A 21,903-nucleotide genomic window follows, 5' to 3' on the forward strand; every position below is an offset into this window, starting at 1 on the left:
AGGAATCCCCTCAACTGTTTGAGGTTGGTAGGTGCGGTCAGAGCTGCGATCTTTTCGATCTTTGCAGGGTCTGTTGATATCCCTTGTGCAGAGACAATGTGGCCCAACAGGACTCCAGAAGAGATCCCAAAGATGCATTTGTCGGGGTTGAGGGAAACCCCATACTCCCAGCATCGGTCAAAGCATTGTTCCAGGTGTTCCCAGTGTTCACGGATTAAACTATAGACACAGAAGTCATCCAAATATACTTCAATAAAGTCGTGCAGATGATTTTGAAATGCGGCCATCATGACTCGTTGGAAAGTAGCAGGGGCATTGCAGAGCCCAAATGGCATCACTCGGTAAGCGTAGGTCCCCCATTCTGTGGTGAAGGTTGTTTTGGACTGGTCTTCTTCTGCGATCTGCACTTGGTTGTATCCGCTGAATCCATCCAGAAGGGAATAAAGCTCATGTCCTGCCACTGTGTCCAATAGTTGGTCTGTAAAAGGGATAGGAAAGTGATCCTTCTTTGTCTTGCAATTAAGCTTTCGGAAATCCACACATATACGAAGCTTGCCATTCTTCTTGGGTACAACCACGATGGGTGAAACCCATTCACTATTTGCCACTGGATAGATGAACTCGGCTTCCAGAAGCTTCAGCAGCTCTGCTTTTACCAATGTGGAATAATTCGGGTTCATTCGCCTCTGTCGTTGCCGTACTGGCTTGGCATCAGGCTCCAAGTCAATATGATGTTGACATATTGTGGGATCAATCCCCTTTAGGTCTTTGTAAGACCATGCAAACACGTCCAAATTTTCTTTCAACAAGTTGTACAAGGTTGACAACTCCTCTTCTGGGAGACTGCTACCCACCTTCAAGTGGCGTTCAGTGCCTTCTGCATCCACAAAGGTTAACTGCCTTTCACCTTCTACTTCACAGATGAAGGTCCCGCGGACTGCTTCTGGATACAGATCCGACTCCTTCAAGGGAGTGGTGTCCTCTTCTGATGTCCCACTAGAACCAACTTCTTCTTTTGGTGGAGACTTAGGTTGCTCCTTAAGATGTTGAAATGGAATTAGAGCTGTTTCGGGTTTGGTTTCAAGATTAATTACCTCTTGACTTGAAGACTCATCTTCTGATGACACATCCAAGAATGTCACATAACAGGGACCCTCTGATGCCTGTTGGGTTAGTTGGATTGGTGCTTGTTGGCACGGTGCATCATCATCATCTTTCTTCGGCAAAGATGGGTTAGGACGGCATGAGCCATTGCTAAAAGACGGCTTGTTCTTCTTAATCCATTTCTTATAAAGGTTTTGCATATGAGAAGATCCATTTACCAGACCAAATGGTACCATCACCATTCTGTCCCATAACATGAGCTCGTCTACTTCTGATGCCTCTGAAACTTCTTCGTCAAATGTATCCTCTTCAGGTGGGATAGACTCTTCCGTTTCACTTTCATAATCTTCTTCGTCCATATCATATCCATCCTCTTCTGTCTCTGTCTCTGTCTCTGCTTCTGCTTCTGCTTCTGCTTCTGTCTCTGCTTCTGTAGGAGCTCTGTAACAGAAGAACAGATTCTCTGTTTCCTCTTCTGCCTCTGTCTCTGTCTCTGCTATGGCCATGTAACAGGGAGAGCAATACATCCATGCTTCTATCTCACTGTCAGAAGTGATTTCAGAAGTCATTCCTGGTTCAGGCAGGAAGTATTCACCCATTGATAATGGCTTTGCATCTTTTGGAAGTCGGCTTACAGTATCCACTGTTAAGGAATGTGCCACTGTTTTCTTGGGAAGGATCTGTTTGACAGCATCTTCGTCTGCTGATGTTCCATCTGTAGCCTCATTAGGGGAGTCAGAAGATAATTCCAAGGAGGTGGATCCATGTCCTTTTTGAGAACCATACAGTTTCAGCACCACTTTGTTGGGTCCTCTACCCAAGGTCAAGGTTCCTTTGAACCAATCCATCCTTGCTCGGGCTTCAAAAAGCCATGGTCTGCCCAGTAGCAGAGGATAGGATGTACCATAAGAGTTTGGCTTCACCACCGGATAGGTTAGCCAATAATCCTTTCCAGCCACTGTAGTCTTCACATATGGGAGAATGCCCAAAGGCTTGATTCTACTCTGATCCGCCAGTTTGATGAGCCATTGGGTTGGTTGCACTCCTTGTAAGCCTAGATCCTTCATTGTAACATCCGTCATAATGTTCACTGATGAACCACCATCAATCAGTGCATTTGCAATGAAGCAGCCTTCTATCCACACGCCAGTCTCTGGGGTACCCGGATCTAGGAAAGCATTAGCCACATCCACTTCTTTGATAGGCTCTGGAGCCTTGTTGGACTTTGTTGCTATTGAGGAAGCAATCCTTAAGCCACGTCTTCTTGTCAGTATACTTTTGAACCTTTTCCGGCAACTGGCAGACAACATCAATAATTGTCGGAATGTGAGGTTTGGTTTAAAGGTATCTAGATCTCTGACCGGATCATATTCCTTAATAGGATCCACTGGCTTCTCTAACCGATTAGGGAATGGGACAACACCCATTTTCATTTTCCCTCTTTCTTCCAACAGAGGAATTACAGGAACTTCTTCTGCCACTTGTGGCACTTCCTCCTCTTCTGTATCCTGGACCTCTGGTCCTGTCTCTGTAACTGTCTCTGTAACTCTCTGTGGCACTATAGTGCACTGTACGGCACTGTTAGGCTCTGTTCTGTTCTGTTCTTCTGATGGAAGATTGAACTTCACTGTTCTGGCTGGAGGGTTATTTTCTTTCTGGACAGGTGGTTCCTTCTACTTTGCACGCGTGATGGCAGCAACTTCCAATTCCACCAAATTGGAGGTAGGCTCTTGGGCCTTGGCCGGACTATCAGTAGCACTGTTTTTCACTGGGGCTGGACTTGGACAGTCTTTTGCAGTGTGGCCTTCTCCTTTGCATCGACTGCATAAGGGCTTGTAATCCACTGACCTTCGAGGATTTGGACAATTTGGTGAAATGTGTCCCTTTTCTCCACATCTATAACATTCCACTTCTGATCTCTGACCACCGCCAGACTGTCTTCCTCTGTAACTTTGAGAGGGACATCTTCTGGGTCCGAAATTAGGACCAAACTCTCTAGGCTTGGGTCCAATATCTTGTGTTGTCATTTTGGATTCCAACAAGTTGAATCTTGCGTCTTCTTCCTTCCTTCTCCTATCATGCATCTCTTTCAGAGAGCAAATGTCCTCTGTATGGTTCTTCCGCAAACAGTAGGAACAGAAGGCTCCAGGAATGGTTGGTTTTCGTGTACATTCAGTGGCTAAATGGCCTGCTTGATGACACTTACCACACCAAGTATTTGACCGCATCACATCTCTTCCTGCTCCTGCAACATTGGATATGCTGGCGGTATTCACTTTCAGCATCTGTAGCTGCTCTGTAATCACATCCATCAACTCCTTTTTGATGTTTGCAACTGAGTTAGAGAAGTAATCCTTCAAGCTTTCTCCTCCTGAGGCATTGGCAGGAGGGTTTTGAGGAGTCTCTGTAATCACTGCATAAATGGGTTGGGCTGGTATAGAGGGGTCTCTGTTCTGGTTCTGATTCAGAGCTCTTGTTTGAACTGTTGGTTGTTGGCTCCAGTTGGTAGGGTTCCACTGTTGCTGCTGATTTGGCATTGAGGAAATTGGTTGGGACCATTGTTGTTTAGGTTGAACCACCATTTAAGACATGGATTGTGGCCACTGTGGATTTGGTGCACTGTACTGTGATACCGAGGGCATCTGTTGGTAGGGATAGGGAACAGTCCCTGGAACTGCATTTGGTGGGTACATCATTCGTGGCATCAGGGGAGGTAGGACTCCTCTTCCTGTATTCATCGCCAATCTAGCTTCCACTTCATCGTACAGTCTTGCACCTTCTGTTGCAGCTTGCAAGGTGGCTGGTCTTTGTAGCTCCACAAACTTACGGACTTCTGGTTGTAATCCTCTGAGAAACACCCCCTTCTGAATGCCATCATCTAGATTATGGTTAGTCCATCTCTTCAGGATGGATTCCATTCGTGAGACATAGGCTTCTACTCTTTCTCCAGAGGATTGACTTAGGTTCATAAATTCCTCTCTCATCCGCTCTTCAAAACCTTCCCGCCTGAATTTAGTGAGGAAGGCCAACTTCAGGTCGTCCCATGTGCCAAAAGTTCCTGCTGCTTGTCTCTCATACCACTGAAACGCCGCGCCCTTGAAAGTGGCAGGGAATATTGCTAACCAATGCTCAGGGGTTCTGGCATTGTTAGCCACACATGCTACCATAAACTCTGCTACATGAAGATCGGGGTCTTCATTGTACTCTCCCTTAAAAACTGGCAATGGAACTACATTCGCTGGCCTGTCATCAATATTTCTAGGACGGATCTGGCTTGGAAGTGGACCTCCAGCAGGAGGAGGAAGGGCTTGATGTGCCATTGGGACTTCTGTAAAGAGTTCCGCAAGGGCGTCAAAGGCGGCTTCTGCTGCGAGCTTGCTCTCGGCTCTGATTCTTGCTTTCTCTCTTCTCACGTACCTCTGGACTCGTTCTAATGCTTGCCTCTTTATTGCGTCATTCATCAGGGGGTTGGCTCCACTATGTTGTTAGTGCTCCACAGAGGGTTAACAGAAGGCTTCAGTCTCTAGAGGACTCTCTTGCCAACATTTCTTCTACTTCTTTCTTTTCAACGTCCCTAAATTCTGCTTTCATGGCACTGCACAGAGGAAGGTATTCGGTTCTGAAGGTGTCAAAATGCATACGTCTGAGCATTGTGGTGGTGCCATTATCATAGTAATGCCAACTTCTGATGGTTTCAACAGTGTATGTTGTGAAAAACACTCTGTCTACCAACTTCCAGTGGGTTGCTAATTGAACAAACAGAAGATTATCACTACACCAAGCATCCCATGTATCTTGCTGTTGAGCATCCACGAACAAATTCCAACTCTTTTCCTTCTTGTCCCTGTGAACCTCTACAGACCAAGACTCCTGAAGCTTCTTCACAATCTCCCACTTGATGTTGTCTGGAAACTTTTCAATGAATGCCAAATCTTCCATGGATGGTCATTCTCTCTGTTTCTGCTCTTCAGTTTGTTCCCAAACAGTTTGCCACCAAGATGCAAGTTTCTGCTGCTTCAATAGGAAGAGGAAACTGTCCACCACATAGAGCATGCATCATGATGGTGATATGTTTCCGCCATTGTGGGATGAACTTTTTGTGGAAAGTGGCTTTGATTATTAGAAATTGCAACTCTTCAGTGGAAGAATGAACTTTACAAACATCCATTTGAATTCTTCTCTTCTTGGCAATGCCATTTCCTTCATTTTCAGCCTCTTTTGGTGCTTGTTGATGGCAAGTTTCCCCGGCTGCGCACCAAAAACATGGAGCCCCAAGAGGAACACCAAGGAAAAGGGAATTCTCTTGCAAGAAAATCTATCTTGTAACATCAACAAGCTTGTTTATCATGTTTCATATGATCACAATGAAGAAAAGAACACCAGGCACAACAAATCTTCATACAGCATCATGTAGATCTCCCACGGATTTGATAGAATCAACCATATTCTTCAATATCTTCACAAAATCCATCAATAGAACAAAGAAAGCAAAGGAATACACCATCTTTGAATGGAAATACATCACATAGTATTCATCTTTAATATCTTCATAGTCTTCTCTCTCAATCTCTCATATACAATCACTCTGTTTGAGTAGAATTGGCTATCTCTGACTCTCTCTCTCTCTCCATCAATAATACATCATATCCTCACTACAATCTCTCAAAATCACTCTCAATAATCCTTCTTAGGTCGTGGATACCCCTCCCAAGAGGTATGTCTGATATGAAGGGTCACCAGAGCCACTACAGTGTCCTTTCATAGCTCACTACTGTCACTTCACTCTAGTCTTCACTTGAGTCTTTGGCAGCTACTTCTTTCACTTTTTTCAGCTCTTTTGCACTTGTATTCACCTCCTTCCAAGGCTAGAAAACTTTCCCAAGCTACACTCTCATCCACCAGAACACATACAGAAGCATACAGAACAGTCTACAGAACAGTACCAGAACAGCTACAGTACAGAACAGAACAGAACAGAATAGAACAGAGACAGAGGCTCTACAGAAGACCTACAGAAGGTTACAGAAGGTCATCAAAACCTCATAACTCATTCTCAATCCATTCCAAACTCTCACAAACCATTCAATAAACTTTCACAAGATCTCAATCTTCATCAATCAATACTCTATCCCTCCTTACAGAAGACAATCAGAACAAAACAGACCAAAACAGAGCAAAACAGAAGGTATACAGAACCAATCAGAACCTATCAGAACATCATAGAACCACCAACAAACATCATGAACTTCCAAAACACAATCATTATCATCCAAAACACTCTCAAACCACTTCCAAACTAATCAATCATCTCATAAAATCAACCATTCAGCTCTCAAAAACAACAAAAATCAGCCAAAAAACAAGTCATTTCAACACTCAACACCCATGAATTGAGCAGTGCCCTTTTCGGGTTAATTCACAGTGCGACCTTGGAGGTGATCCACCCACGCAAAATATCCTTTCCTTAATTAATCCAGTTAAGTATCAAGCACAATCAAGGCAATCAGCCCTAATGTCATTTTCCAAGAAAGCGTTAATTTACCCTCATGGCAATTTGTCATCATAGACCCCTACCATGAATTTACCATCAAACACAAGCACTTGGAATAATCATCCAGATGACAATCCAGCAATCAGCTGTATGTAAAAGCATTTGGGATGTCGTTTGATCAACTAACAAAAACCAACTGTATTTTTCCAAACAATGCAAGAATGGATGCAATAACATTTCTATCGCATATTTGCTCTCCCCCTTGGGATCTAAGAGCAATTCTATGCAAAATTTACTCAACATTCCCTTCCTTTGGTTAGGGCATATGCTAAGGGTTCAAGCATTATACAAGACGTAAGTTCTATAGCTCACTTACATTGATCGATACCCCAACCTTCTTCCCAACAAGTTTAAAAGTAGTGGTCTTTACTTTGTCTCAGGGTTTTCTAATCCTTGAGCTCTCCACTTAACTTTGAGGCCTGGAGTTGTTGTTTACATCTAGCCTCACTCTGAGTAGGATTGATGGAACTAGTAATTAACAGATGGATCTCAAGGTATCTTAGTTTTAGTCTTTATGGTCATTGTTTGTACTAACTATGCACATCATCAAGATCCCAATCTATTGAACATGGGCCATTAGTTCATGACATTAGCAAGATCTTGGGCAACAACCTAGAGTTTCTTAAAATGAATTTCCTTTAAACTGGGTTGCTTACCATGCAATCCATCAGGCGTGCAAGCAGCAACATATACCTTCAATGTGGCAAGAACATAACCACTAACTTGCAAGAAGTGGGAGTCGACAATACCTTGGAACCTTATATGCCTTTCATGCTGCATATGAATTTGTCGCATAGCAACTAGATGCAATTTACTCCTCTTGATACATGCACTTTGCAAACTCCATATTTCGAATATTTGGGATGAAATTTATCCTTTCAATCAACCTGTTCTCCTGCGGCATAGTATGGGCCTAATGCATCTCATGCGAAAATCAAAGCAAGCAGCTAAACAACTTAGAAATGTATTGTTTACATCCGGTTCGTAGTTGCATCGACGGTGATACCCTCGCCCGAGGCTTCCTTGTGAATTGTGGGATTTCCACCTGCACTCAACATTCTTCGCTTGGGGGCCATTCTCGATCTTCCTCGCTTCTAGGCGCAATTCTCACAAGACTTCAGCAACCTCCTTCTCAAATAGCGGGGCCAATTGGGAGAAAATTAAGCTTGCGGGGTGGAGATTAATCCTACGGGAAAGGAAAAAAGGGACAACTGCGAGTGGCCACCCTCTAAGGAGGGGAAGAGAAGAAGAACCTTGGAATATTCCTTCTCTCTCTCACACCCTCCCTCTCCCTCTCTCTCTCTCTCTCTGTCACACTCTCTCTCTCCCTCACTCTCCCTCTCTTTCTCTCAGCTAGCAGCAAGGGGGGGTTTATAGTGGCGGGGAGGTGGGATGGACTGATGGTGGTAGTGCACAGTGGCGAGGAGTCCCCAGCTGGCCACGCACTAGCTGATGAAAGGGAAGTGGAACCCAAGAGGAAGAAGCTTGGCAGTGAGAGCTATGGCGGATGGAGAGCAAGAGCCAAGAGAGAGAGAGAGACTCAAAAGTGGGAACTCCAACAACCACAATGTATGGCGGGCCTTCCTTTATTCAAACTATCACTAAAAGAATAAAGAATAAGTGACTGTGATGGGCACCCGCCACCTGCAGTGTGCAGTGGCGAGTATTGTCAATGTAGTAATACACGGGCAACTAGGCAGAGGCGCCTTTACCCCCAACAACTTCCTACTTAAAGGCGAATCTACCCCAGTGAGAGAGAAAAAAGAAAAGACAGTACAACATGTACACATGTACAACATGTACACATGTGCAAAAGGATGAGGAAAAACACGTCATCTCATCCAATGTCCATCAATCTCCTGAGGAAGGCAAAGCACTCGGTAGTGAGGCTCTTCGTGAGCAAGTCTGCAAGATTTTGCTCAGTCAGAATCTTGACAAGGTCAACAGACCTGTTCTCAACGACCTCGTGCATGAAGTGATACCTCACCTCAATATGTTTCGTCTTCGCATGGAAGACCGGATTCTTGGCCAACTGAATGGCACTCATAAAATCTGAATGCAGTGTAGGCATAGCATCTATCATACCAAGGTCAGCAATCAAACGGCCTAACCAGATAGCCTCCTTGCAAGCCTCTATGGTTACAATATACTTGGCCTGTATAGTAGAAAGGGCCGTACACTTCTGCATCCTAGACATCCAAGAGATAGCCCCTCCAGCATAAGTGAACACATAGCCAGAAGTGGACTTCCTACTATCTACATGTCATGCATAATCAGAGTCAGTGTACCCCATGACTCCTATATCCTGGCTGCCATAACAAAGACACATATCTATTGTGCCCTTCAGGTACTTCATGATACCCTTCACGGCATCCCAATGTTTCTTGCTAGGTGTAGCCATATAACGTGCCACAACCCCAACTGCAAAAGCTATATCTGGACAAGTGGCTATCATGGCATATATAAGACTGCCCATGGCTAATGCATAGGGAATCTTGGCCATCTCGACCCTTTGCTCATCTGTCTGTGGACAATCGGCCTGTGAAACCTTCACATGAGAAGGTAATGGACAGCCAATAGGCTTAACATCCTACATGCGGAAGTGCTCAAGGACTTTATGAATGTACTCCCTTTGTGACAGATGGAGTAGTCCCTCAGATCTATCGCGCATAATGCGCATACCAAGTATATGAGAGGCGTGTCCCAGATCTTTCATCTCAAAGCTCTTCTTGAGCTGATCCTTAAGAGCATCTAGCTCCTCATGAGCTGTCCCTACTAAAAGCATGTCATCCACATAGAGTACCAAAATCAGTAAAGAAGCGTCACGGGCTTTCTTCGTGTACAAGCATAGATCCATAGCACTGCGGCTGTAGCCCTGTGACTGCATGAATGCATCAAACTTATGGTACCATTCCCTAGGTGCCTACTTCAAGCCATATAGACTCTTCTTTAGCTTGCACACTAGCTATTCCCTACCACAGTTTGGAAAGCCCTTAGGCTACTCCATGTAAATCTCATCATGCAAGTCCCCATATAAAAAAGTCGTCTTGATATCCATCTAGTACAAGTCCAGGTCAAGCTGTGCAACCAAGACCAAGACTTAGCATAGAGTGGTCATCTTGACCACAGGAGAAAAGACTTCATCAAATTCAACACCATGCTTCTGCTTAAAACCCTTAGCAACCAATCGAGCCTTGTATGCCGGCTTGGGGTGTCCAGGGATACTTTTCAGCTTGTATACCCACTTGCATAGCAAAGCCTTCTTACGCTGAGGCAAGGAAACCAAATCCCAAGTCTGATTCTTATGCAATGATTCAAGCTCAGACTGCATAGCCCTCTCCCAAGAGCGACAATTACCCATGTGCATAGCCTCATCATAAGTGAGAGGCTCTCATGCATCTGTAACCAATACATAATCCATAGAGGTCGCGAAATGGTCAGGAGGACGTCTATCTCTAGTAGAACGCCTCAACCCAGGCTCTATTGCCTGACCAACATCCTGTCTAACATCAGCATGTCTAGCATCTGGGCCATGAGCATCAGGTGATGCCGCACACTGTCTAGTTGGCCGTGGACTGGGTTGAACGAGAGCAGGTGGCTCCTCCTAAAAGATAACTCTACGTACCTCAACCACTTTCTCAGGCTGCATATGCATTTTGTCCTCATGAAAGATGACATTATGGCTGCGGATCACACTCCACGCCTGCGGATCCCATAGATGGTAACCCATCTCTCCTGCATCTCCATAGCCAATGAAAATGCATTTGACACTTTTTAGGATCCAGCTTATTGCGTTTGCCCTTGGGCACGTGGCAGAATCCCTCACATCCAAAGACACGCAAATGATCATGAGAGGGGGGCTTGCCTGCCCATACCTCTTCTGCAACCTGAAAGTCAATGCCACTGTTAGGCGACCTGTTAATGAGATGCACTGTAGTAGTAGCTGCCTCAGCCCAAAAGTGCTACGATAAGCCAGCCTAGCTAAGCATGCTACGGACCCTTTCCTGAATGGCCCTATTCATGCGTTCAGTCATATCATTATGGGGAGGGGTGTAAGGGGCGGTCAACTGACGCTTAATACCCCGCTCATCACAAAACTGCTCAAAAGCACGTGAGACATATTCACCCCCATTATCTGACCTTAGGCATTTTAGCCTTTTCCCAGACTGGTTCTCTGCCAATGCAAGCCAACACTGAAATGTGTCTAAGACATCGGATTTTCTCTTTATGGAATAAGCCCAAGCCTTACGTGAGTAATCATCTATGAAAGTAACAAAGTACTTTGCCCCACCAAGTGACTAACAAGGCATGGGCCCACATACATCTAAGTGCACAAGAGCCAAGGACTCACCCATGCATTTCTTACCGGACGTTTTATGCGTATTTCTAGTTTGCCTGCTATACAAACAATGATCACAAGAATCAAAATGCGAAGAGTCAAAAGGTGGAAGATACTGCAAAGCACGGAGCATTTTCATTCCTTTAAGAGACATATGCCCCAAACGAGCATGCCAAAGGGATACATGGGGAATAGAACCCACAGACAAAACATGATCTAATGTAGCTCCAGATATAAGTAAGGGATAGAGGTTTCCAGACTTGGCACCTCTTGCAAGCACAAGCCTGCCACGAGTAATCTTCCATGCAGAGTCTCCAAAAGACACAAAATACCCTGCATCATCAAGCTGTCCAGCTGACATAAGGCTACGTGTCAACACAAGTACATGGCGTACATCATGCAAAACAAAAGAACTGCCAGAAGGAAACTACAGCTTAACATCTCCAATGCCCACAATGTCAAGAGACCTGTCATCACCAAAACTCACAGAACTAGACAGTACAATAGGTATGAAACCAATCTCTACAGGGTATCACATGAAATGACACACCTGAATCCAAGAGCCAGCACTGCGCATACATAGAATGTATCTCAGAAGCCTGTAAGGCATCGCATGAAGAAGTTGCAACTATGTAATCATCATTTGAATCAGTGGCCTACATGACATTAACCTCTTCTATCTTCACACTGGACTTTGCAGGTACAATACTACGCTCATAAGACTTTTCCTGCACTTTTTCTTTTCCATTTTCCTTACGCTTATCATCGTGCATTTTATGGCATTATGGCCTAATATGTTGTGCTTTCCCACAATAATGACAAGTAAGATTAGACTTTCGTCCATAAGACTTACTGCGACCAGTGACTTGGACCTAGACTTCTGAGAGTCCCTGCCCTTATGATCATTATCATGCCTGCCATGTCTGCCACCTCTAATGGTCAATGCATGTGAAGAGTGGGAAGCATCATTTGTTTCTCCTATTGATTTCCTCAGTCAATAAAGCACTCTCAACATCTTTGATTTTCAGCCCATCAAGCTTGTTCATGCATATGGCAGTACGGAAGACATCCTATGATTCATGCAAGGTCCCAAGCAGAAACAACGGGTGCAAGTTGTCTTTGAACTCAATACCATGTGACAACAGACGCTTCATGATAGCATGAAACTAACTGAAATGAGATGAAAGGGAGGTCCCCTCCTTCATGCAAAGGTCCATTAACTGCTTCAGCTAATACATCTGTGACACGGGACTCTGCTGCGCATAAAGCTCCTGAATCTTCTCCCATAGATCCCATGCACAACATTATGATGGACCTCTTCTGAGAGTGACAAAATAATGGTAGACTTGTATAGCTCATTAACTTCCATCCAAACATCATCATCCATATCCTCGGGTTTAACACCCTTGAAATGCAAGGGTTTAATCTGTAACTTTTGCACCAAAACCTGCCATATTTGGGACTTCCAATACCCATAGTTGGTACCATCCAACTTGGCAATGTTAAAGAGTTGTATCTTTCAGATGACCAGCCATACTATCCCAAATCAAAGCAAAAAGGAAAAATTACAGGTTGCTATAATTAGCAGAAAATGCACTAAGACCACTGCTAAAACTAGCTGAAAGTGTAGATTTCACCAAGAGAAGCACCTGTCCACCAAATATGACCAAGATAATATCAAATAGTAAGAATTACCCTCATAGAAGTGCTCAAAACCTGCAGATTTTAGCTTGATGTAATAAATGACAGTAGTATGTAAAACTATCCCAAAATGAAGCAATCACTGATGCATATGTCACTGCAATTGCTAGGTAGCAAGACACATCCAACAGTGAGTGTCCAGGGGCAAGAAGGTACCAAGAACTATCAAACCAATCACCTTTCAGGCAAGAGACATCTCATAGGTCTAGAAGTCAAGCATGTAATGGGTCTCGGGGTAAGAGAAGAGACCAAGCATAAGCACAACTGATAGAGCAAGAAGCTAAATACATAACCAGCCAAGATACATACAAAACTGACAAACCTATGACAGAGATATGTGCCTGCCCCAATAGGTGTATCAAATCATCCCACTACAGACTAACTGCAGACATAAAGCTCTCAAGAGAGCAAACGCATGTAACTGTCCCACAAGCTCAAGCTCAAGTGTAAATAAGACTCTATGTACATCCGAATATACCAAGAGGCTCCCATTGGAAGTAAAGTCAAATGCAAAGAGAGCAAACAACACTTTAATACAACGAATACATAGCATCAAACATCCCAAGTCCCAATAGGGTACATTCGGAGCATAAATCCCAAGCTATCTCAGACCCGTAAAGCATAAGCTTGAAAGCATTCAAAGAACATGTAACTGACAACCAAATGTAATGCCCAGTAGATCCAAAATGCTCAAATACATTTGAAGAGGAAGCTCCAAGTAACTGTCAAGCATGGGCAAACCAAGTGGCATCCATATCTGACCAAAGTATAAAGACAAGAAGCCTAAATGTCAAGCAATGACAATAGGCATAAACCGGTCCAAAGCATGCCAACTGAAGCCAAATGCCAGTGAAGAATGACCAAGTCAGAGCCTAATCCAAGCTCAAAAGCATTCTAAAACCAAGAAGAAGCATTTGACAACCTCCAAATACATCGGTATGATCATTCAAACCTCCAATAAGCACCCCGTATCCGTGAACAAATGCATACACCAAGTAAATGAGCTTCAGCCCACTGTATTACAGCAAGCAATTTACTATTAAATGAAGCTCAAAAGGTGCTCAAATCTACTCCAAATCAGTCCCAAAGCATAGACATAGAGTCCCATAACATTCCGGCATCACCAGGCATCAATAGGCATCAAACGGGCAATGCCAAGAAGCATCAAACAGTAAATGTCAAGTGCTTCCCTGTTTTGATAGTCCTAGGACCGCAATTCTCTCTTCACCTCAAACTTTTGGAAGAGTTTGTTTGAAACTCTAGGAACCCAGTTCAGCTTCAGTACTGCTTTTACTATCCCCAAATTGATGGTCAAACAGAGTGGATCAACCAAGTTATTGAGAACATACCGATAGCTTATTGTAATAGGGAATCCAAATGGTGGATCCAATACCTACCCTTAGTCGAATTTGCCTACAATGCATCATACCATCAAAGTATTCAAATGACTCATTTTCAGCACTATATGGGCAAGATTATCTTACACCATTAAATTTTCATGATCCTACCCTACGTGTAGAAGCATCCAGGCAAATGCTAGAAGAAATGGATCAGCAAGTGAAAGCTATAAGGCAAGATATTCAAGCCGCTAACAGAAGGCATATGTTGATCAACAAAGGCAAGAATGCATTTTCAAAGAAGGTGACATGGTTTTCTTACGAGTTTGTCCAAATAAAAGTTCCTTATCTTTGGGGAAATTCAAGAAGCTAAGTCCTAGGTATTGTGGGCCATATAAGATGCTAAAGCGTCTAGGACCAAATGCCTACAAGCTACAACTCCCTAATAACTTGAAAGTACATGATGTATTTCATATCAGTCTATTGAAAGCATATGTTCCTAACCCAAACCATGTACTTAATGACCAATAAATTGTAATGCCCAGTCAAGGAGTCGAACTTCAACCAGAAAAGATACTTGACATGTGGGAGAAGACTCTAAGAAGCAAAACCCTTAGAGAGTATATCGTCCAGTGGAAAGACTACCTAAAAAGGATGCCACTTGGGTTGACTAGAAGTTGCTATGTAACCAATATCCAAAGTTTCATTCGAGATGAGGACATCTTGATTCCTCTAAGGGGGAGAGGACATGATATCCCGACTTCTCACAAAATGGACTTGAAGAACTCTAAATCATTAAATAGAGAATATCTCAAGCAAAATGGACCAAGGTTCGTAACCCGACATTTTCCTGGATTGATAAGAAATGTAGCCATCCATCACGGAAGTTACTACGTGAACAAGAGTCATGGACCATAAGTCAAATTTGACCAAACACATTTTAAACTTGGTAAGTAAAATATATCACAAAGCTTTAAGTTTTAAAGCTTAAAAATCTTGAAAATAAAGTAGAAGGAGAAGAAGACGTCACAAACAGGTCGCCCCCTATTTTTGATTGAAAAAACAGTGCCATGAACCCCCCAATTTTGGCATTCTTGATTCTAGATCAAAAAGCCTGATTCACCTTCAGTAATTCAAGAATTAACTTCAGCAATCTCCCCCTCTTCTCAGTTTGACAAGAGGCTTGGATTGAAGCAATATCATCTGAGAGCCAGGTGCATCAGTCATGGCATCTCTGGCAGCCTCTCTAGGCCTCAAATATCAAATCGCTAGCATCAAATTGCATCTTGAAAGCTTCTAGATTCTTGATTTGCAAAGATACTCTCCATAAAAGAGCTCTTCTTCTAGGCCATAACCCTTATTCTTCAATTTAGCTATAAATACAAGGCATGGAGAGCTGTTGAGAGCAGTCTGAGCAAGAGAGAAGAGGCCCTTCTCAGGAGTATAGAGCAAGAGGAAGTGGGCAAGAGAAACACAAGGACAAGAACCCTCATCAAAAGTTAAGAAGGATATTCTGTGAACTCTTAGAATCAAATTCTCCATCCTTTCTATCCTATTTCTCGCCAGACGGATCGACATCTTACTTCTACAGGAGCACAAGCTCACCTCCACCCAAGCCCAGCGGGTAAGGAAGGTACTCTCGAGCAGCTCACACACTTATTAGGAGCACGCCATAGGTGCCCACGGCAAGAATGGAGGCATGTGAATCTCTATTGGCCCGAGTCTCACCGCCTGTGTACGAGACCATGGGCCGATAATGGTAGGGAGGGTTCTATGGATCAGATTGTCAAATCGACCAAACTGCCAATGACAAACCAATAACAACGGAGCAAATGCGATGCTCAAAAGCATTCCGGAATCACGATCATGAGTTCGAAGTTGATCCCCAAAGTGTAATACATCATGACATAACCCATAGTATACATCCAGTATCGATAGAGAAGCAATACATGTGACAAATGAGCTTCAGCCCGCTCATATACAGCAGCTCTAAACAGTCCAAAACTGTCAATTTCCAGCCCAAAAACAATGCCAAATCATGGGCAAATCGAATGCATACATTCCCAAGACATTAGGCATCATGTAGACCGCATACGGGCATCAAACAAGGTAACCGGAGTAGAGTATAAGCATCAAATGCCAATGCCAAGTGTGGCTGCCCTGTTTCCAGCACTGTATAACAGTAAATAACAGTCCCAAATCAGCCAATATTTCAGGCCAAAATCATGGCATAATCATGTGCATACATTCCCAAGGCACTAGGCATCATGTAGACCGCATACGGGCATCAAATAGCACAACCGAAATGGAGTATAAGAAACAAACGCTAATGCCAATGGTGCTGCCCTATTTTCAGCCTGTTATGACAGTTTATGACAGTCCCAAATCTGAAGAAATCAGCCCCGAATGATCAAGACCAATGCCCAAAGCTTGAATGACATCAAACATGAAGTCTATAGCCCTCTTGATCAAGGTAGAGAGCAAGAAGCAATGGCCAAGTGTGGAGCTGAAGTAGACGAGTGCTAACAGCCTAGAAAAAAATGGTGCAATCTGCCCTGTTGGTGCTGAACTTGCTGCTGCTCCACATGATCTGAAAAGGGGGTAATGGGGGGCTCAAGAAGGGCCTATCAAAGGCCTATGACAAGCCTCTTTGAGCCTTGATAGGTGTAAGGCACAATATGAGGAGAATAAGCTTCAAGGGTTTGAAGCCATGGCTGCCCTTGCTGTTTGCAACCTGTAGACTGAAATAAGACCCTGAAAGAGTGATCAAATACCTCAGTATCAATGCCTTGAAGGTGCTCAATAGGCTGGGAAGGTGCTCGGGAAGCCGGGGAGTGAGGGGAGCTCGGGGAGATCAGATATGGCTGCCGGGATGGAGATCCAATGCGTGAAGGGAGTCGATGCGAAGGTAGAGAAGCACCGAGTCGAGCTCGAGCAAGAGGAAGCCAAGCTCTGATACCAGTTGAAAGGTGAGAAGGATCGAAGCTTGCACACGAGCTATGGAGGGAGAGCAAGAGCAAGAAAGAGAGAGACAAGAAATGGGAACTCCAACAGTCACAATGTGTGACCGGGCCTTCCTTTATTTACTAGTCACTAAAAAATGAATGTAAAGAATAAAGTGACATGACGGGCGCCCGCCACCTGCAGTGTGCAGTGGTAGGTACTGTCAGTGTAGTAATACATGGGGCGGCACGGCGGAGGCGCCTTTACCCCAACATAACATTGCAGATACAATCACTACAAACGGAATGACGAGTACTGGTGTTACAAATGAAAGCTACAAATACCATCAACCAAGCACCCGTCATGGATTTCCAGGTACTATATTTTATCATTAAGGCAGCTAACAGGCTACCATCCCATGAACATGTAACAAAAGTTGCATTCATAAAATAAGATTTTTCTCAATTCCGACATATAATCTTTTTAAAAGAATTCTTAACCACAAATTCCAAGGGGTAACTTGGGTCTGTACAAGATTAACCTAAGCGAGTACAAGGAAGGTACTGTGTCCCTAAAATAGATTCAATATTTTTTATTTGTGTTAATTGAACGAAACCTCTGATGGGTAATCACGGACGCTAATCCTTGATATATAAGAGACCTTGAGATGAAATTGCCAAAGAATACTGTTTGTAATTAAACTAACCAAGATTTTCTTTTATTGCGGGCACAAGGACCCACGAAACTCCAAAGGGGTTATTCTCAAGAATAAAATTCTTGTTTAGATTCAATCCAACTAGATCTTGAGGAAGGGAAAATCCCGGAAGACTATTGGAAGGTATTGCCACTTAAGCTAATTTTTTCACTTATACTAATTTTTCCTTAATGTTATTATTTTTGGAAAGAAAGGATTTGTCTTGGGAATAAATTTGTTAAAAGTAATGCATTCAAAATAAGATGTTTGTGATTGTAAGTTGTGTATTGATCTTTCCTAAAATCGTCAGGCTAAAAGATGGGTGACTGAGTACAGATCGTCGACTGAGGAAATATTCTGGCGAGCACAGAACGCCGACTAAGGTAGTGTTCTTAATGGTGCTAGACCTCCCTAAGGCCAGCGTGAATAAAACGTACTCCAAGGTAGTGTTCTTAATGGCACTAGACCTCCCCAAGGCCAACGTGAAGAAAACCTACTCCAAGGGGTTTTTCCTTTTGTTTCGCGTTTATAGACCAATCACAACGCGAAAGGTCTTGTTGCAGGGAACTTTGGTCGGTAGGAGGAGGTGAGGATACCAAGGGGCTCTAGTCATAAACTCCTTAGGCTCTTACGAACTGCCAACTACACTTCGATTTCCAGACTACGTCCTCCAAGTTCCAATACTAGTTAGGGAACGGAACTTGGAGAGAATAATACATTCTAACATAAAAACTTGTAAAAAGTCATTTTTATGAAAGGAACTATTAAGAAGGAATTACTTTACTCTATTTTTGTGTCATGAATTAAAGGTGTGTAACAAATTTGTATCAAGAGATAATTCAAAGAAGTTGTTTTTATATGAACCTAAAGTGGTATGTAATTAGGAAATTAAAAACACTCTCTCGAGGAAAGCAGGAGGATGGACCCCGACGGATCCAAACCTATGGTTGGATGGTCTCGGTAAGCCAAGAAGCTTTCCTAAGAAGTAATAAGAATCACATTTTGTTGATGGACCATTAGAGATCAGTGAGTCTGACTCACATCACATTAGAACTCTGGGCAAAAGGAATAAAAGTGTCATACTTCCCCTATTCTCTTTGAACCCAACACAACGTTAAGTTCATTTTAGTCAACAATTCCTATATGGGATGGAATTTGGAACCGCTATTACTAATTGACTATTAGTAATAAATTTGACCAGAAAGACTCAGGCCGATTCTCATGGGAATGGCCAGAACTTCCATGTGGGGTAGACTCAAGCGAACCTAGTTAGCAAACTCCGAGGGTTTTCATAAAAATCTCGGATGGTGCTTCCTAGGACATCTCTTAATGGATTACTGAGAACGTACCGTCAAGGAAAGCTCGAGCGGGCATGTTAAAATAGCTTTATCTTCAACCATCATCTAGCTTTTATCATCTTCAACTCCAACTTCATCTCCTTGTGACAAGGATAACTCACATACATACACATCTCACCCAAGCAAAATACCCATAGAACATTGAACTCCCATTCACAAGACAATGTAGTCTAAATGGCATAACGCCCCAAAATTTTGAAGAGCAAAAAGAAGGTTTTTCATTAAAAAGGAAGATATATCAAAAAGCTTATCCACTTGCTTGTTAGGATGAAGATATTTCTTTTTAAACTGCATACTAAGCTCCAATCTATCCAATGATCTACTCTCATCCACAAGATAGATAGAAACCACACATCCTCATTAGGATTGATAAGAAGAGGAGGGATAGACTTCCTCGTATTTATGTGCAACTATTGATGCATAAAAGGTATATATCAACAAAATCAAGCAATCAATCTCATAGAAACATCTTATGATTGGGCATATATGAGCAAACTGAAGATAAAAATATGAACATGCAGATGAAGTCTCCCGTGATCTTGAAATAACATGCCAATTAAAAACTGGTCATAGTAAAGAATCCTATAAATTCCATTGTCGACAACAAAGTATATCACTATCAAACCCTTCTGATATACATGACTAATGGTAGAGGAAAATTAATATATTCAATAGGTTGAGATAAAGGAATCATAGTCGAACAATGGAGAGGAGGATATGATCAATCATAGAAAGTGGAAATATTAAGCGATAGGGATGCTAGGAAAGAAGGGAAAGAAAACAGGAAAATCTAAAGAGATTCGACAAGAAAAATGGATGGAATAGGTTGAACAACAAAAGGATTAGGAGGAATGGGTATAATATTAGGTTTAGTGATAAATGGACAAGGGGTAAATACAAAGATATGAGGAGATAATGCTGGGTGAAAAGCAAGCATAGGAATGATATCATGATTAGTGTTAAGAAGAGAGATATAAAGAAGAATGCGTTGAGACATCTTTTGATAAGAAAGGAGGTCAACAAGATCAATCAGATATACAAAAGGTTGATCATTAAAGGCTTGAAAGAAGACATCAATAAATGGAGGATTTTCTACAATCTAAGAAAGGACTTGTGAGCGTAAGGGCTAGATATCAAATTTAAAAAATGTACTCCACTGTCAACAGTGAACCATCACATCCTCCTTTAAAGGTGGATGCCAAGCATGACCTTTACACCATGAAGTCTTCTAGACATATGTTTGCAATCCATCTAAAAGGCTAGGCTCCACAAAGTGAACATAAATGGCTGCTTGTAGAATAATCTCCCCCAAATAAAGATTGATATCCTCCTCATCATCAAGAATTTGCAAGTCTTTTGTGATATACATGAATGACAACAAATGTGTCTCATGGCAAACTAGATCATCGATAGCAAGATTAAAAACTAATTTAAGTAAGTCAACAAACCAAAGGTTATGCCACCCATCTTTTGGTGCTTCCAAGTCAATAGTGCTAAGAGACATATACATGGCAAATTTGTGTTGTTGTTATTCAATCCAAAGGTTAGGGGGAGGTGATACAATATCAGTAAAGCAAAGAAAGTATTCATGCAAATAATCAATATAGTGCTAAAGACGGTCCATCTTAGCAGAAAGTGCATTACTTAATTTGGCTTGTTGCTTTAGGCTTTCTAGCTCCTTTGTGAAAATTTAAATAAAAGAGACTACAAGAGCAGGGGGAGGAACAGAAAGTTTGGTTACTTTACATTGTAACTCCTCAATTATCTTCTATTGTGTTGCAACAGTTTTCTTGGAATGCTGCAATTCACCCTCACAATTATCTAGCTTAGAAGCTAAAACAACCATATTAGATAGGGCAAAATCGCACTCTTTGTGTCAAGGAGGCTTGAACATCTTTGGCAATAGCTAACTTATCTATCATCAAAGTAATGCATTTTTTATGGGCATCCAACAGATATGTAGCTTTGGTCATCTCCTTATGAATATCGCTTAGAGCGGCTCTTTCTAATAATGAATCCTCCAAAGATTTACTCAACTGACTAGTCAAGGAATCTACCTTTTCTACAGAGAGGTATAGACTCCTGTATAGATAGCTTGTAGAGAAGAAATGATCATTATTTCTAGTATTTCCTAGACATTGGAGACAATCTATGAGAGCATAGGCACAGTCAATACTATTTCTAAAAATGATAGCATTTGAGGGTCAAGTTCCCCTTCTCTTTTTACTGGCAACAAGTTGGTACAGGAAAGGAATGTAGAGAGGGAGCTAGTAGAAACATCATGCATAGGAGCCTGTACAAAAGAAGGATCAAGAACAGGAACATAACAAGAAGGAGTCTATAGGTGAGAATGTTTCATATGGATTACCCTCGTAGGAGGCTCATCGTTCTCATTACAATTTTCTTACATTAGAGGAGAAGAAGGAACTGAAGGTGGAGGTTATGCAAGAGTATCATCAATATCAAGAATAAGAATGTCACCTGGGACAACTTAAGGGTTTCTAGAGGAAAGCCCCATAAGAAACATGCTAAGTTGGCCTTTCTAAACTTGTTGGAAATGTTGATCCATCTCTCTCAAAAGGAAATGTACCCAATTAAACTTGACACTCGTAAGGATCTTGACTAAAGTAGTATAAATCTCCTTAGACAAGCATTTTGGTGCAGGCTTGCTAGATATAAAGTGATCCTATAAAAATTGGCATAACTACTTCAATATAGGAGAAGAGATACTAGCCATTGATACCCCTGAACTAGTAATGAATTTATTGGGTATCAACGAGATAAATGTCTCCTTTTGAAAAAGAGCAACAATCTCCTTACCTAATAACAAATGGTTGCCAATAGGCACAAAAGAAGCATCAAGGGGTAAAAATAGA

This window comes from Lygodium microphyllum, chromosome 9, assembly GCF_053477565.2.
Source record: "Lygodium microphyllum isolate KBCC chromosome 9, Lygodium_microphyllum_v1.1.10, whole genome shotgun sequence".
NCBI lineage: Eukaryota > Viridiplantae > Streptophyta > Polypodiopsida > Schizaeales > Lygodiaceae > Lygodium > Lygodium microphyllum.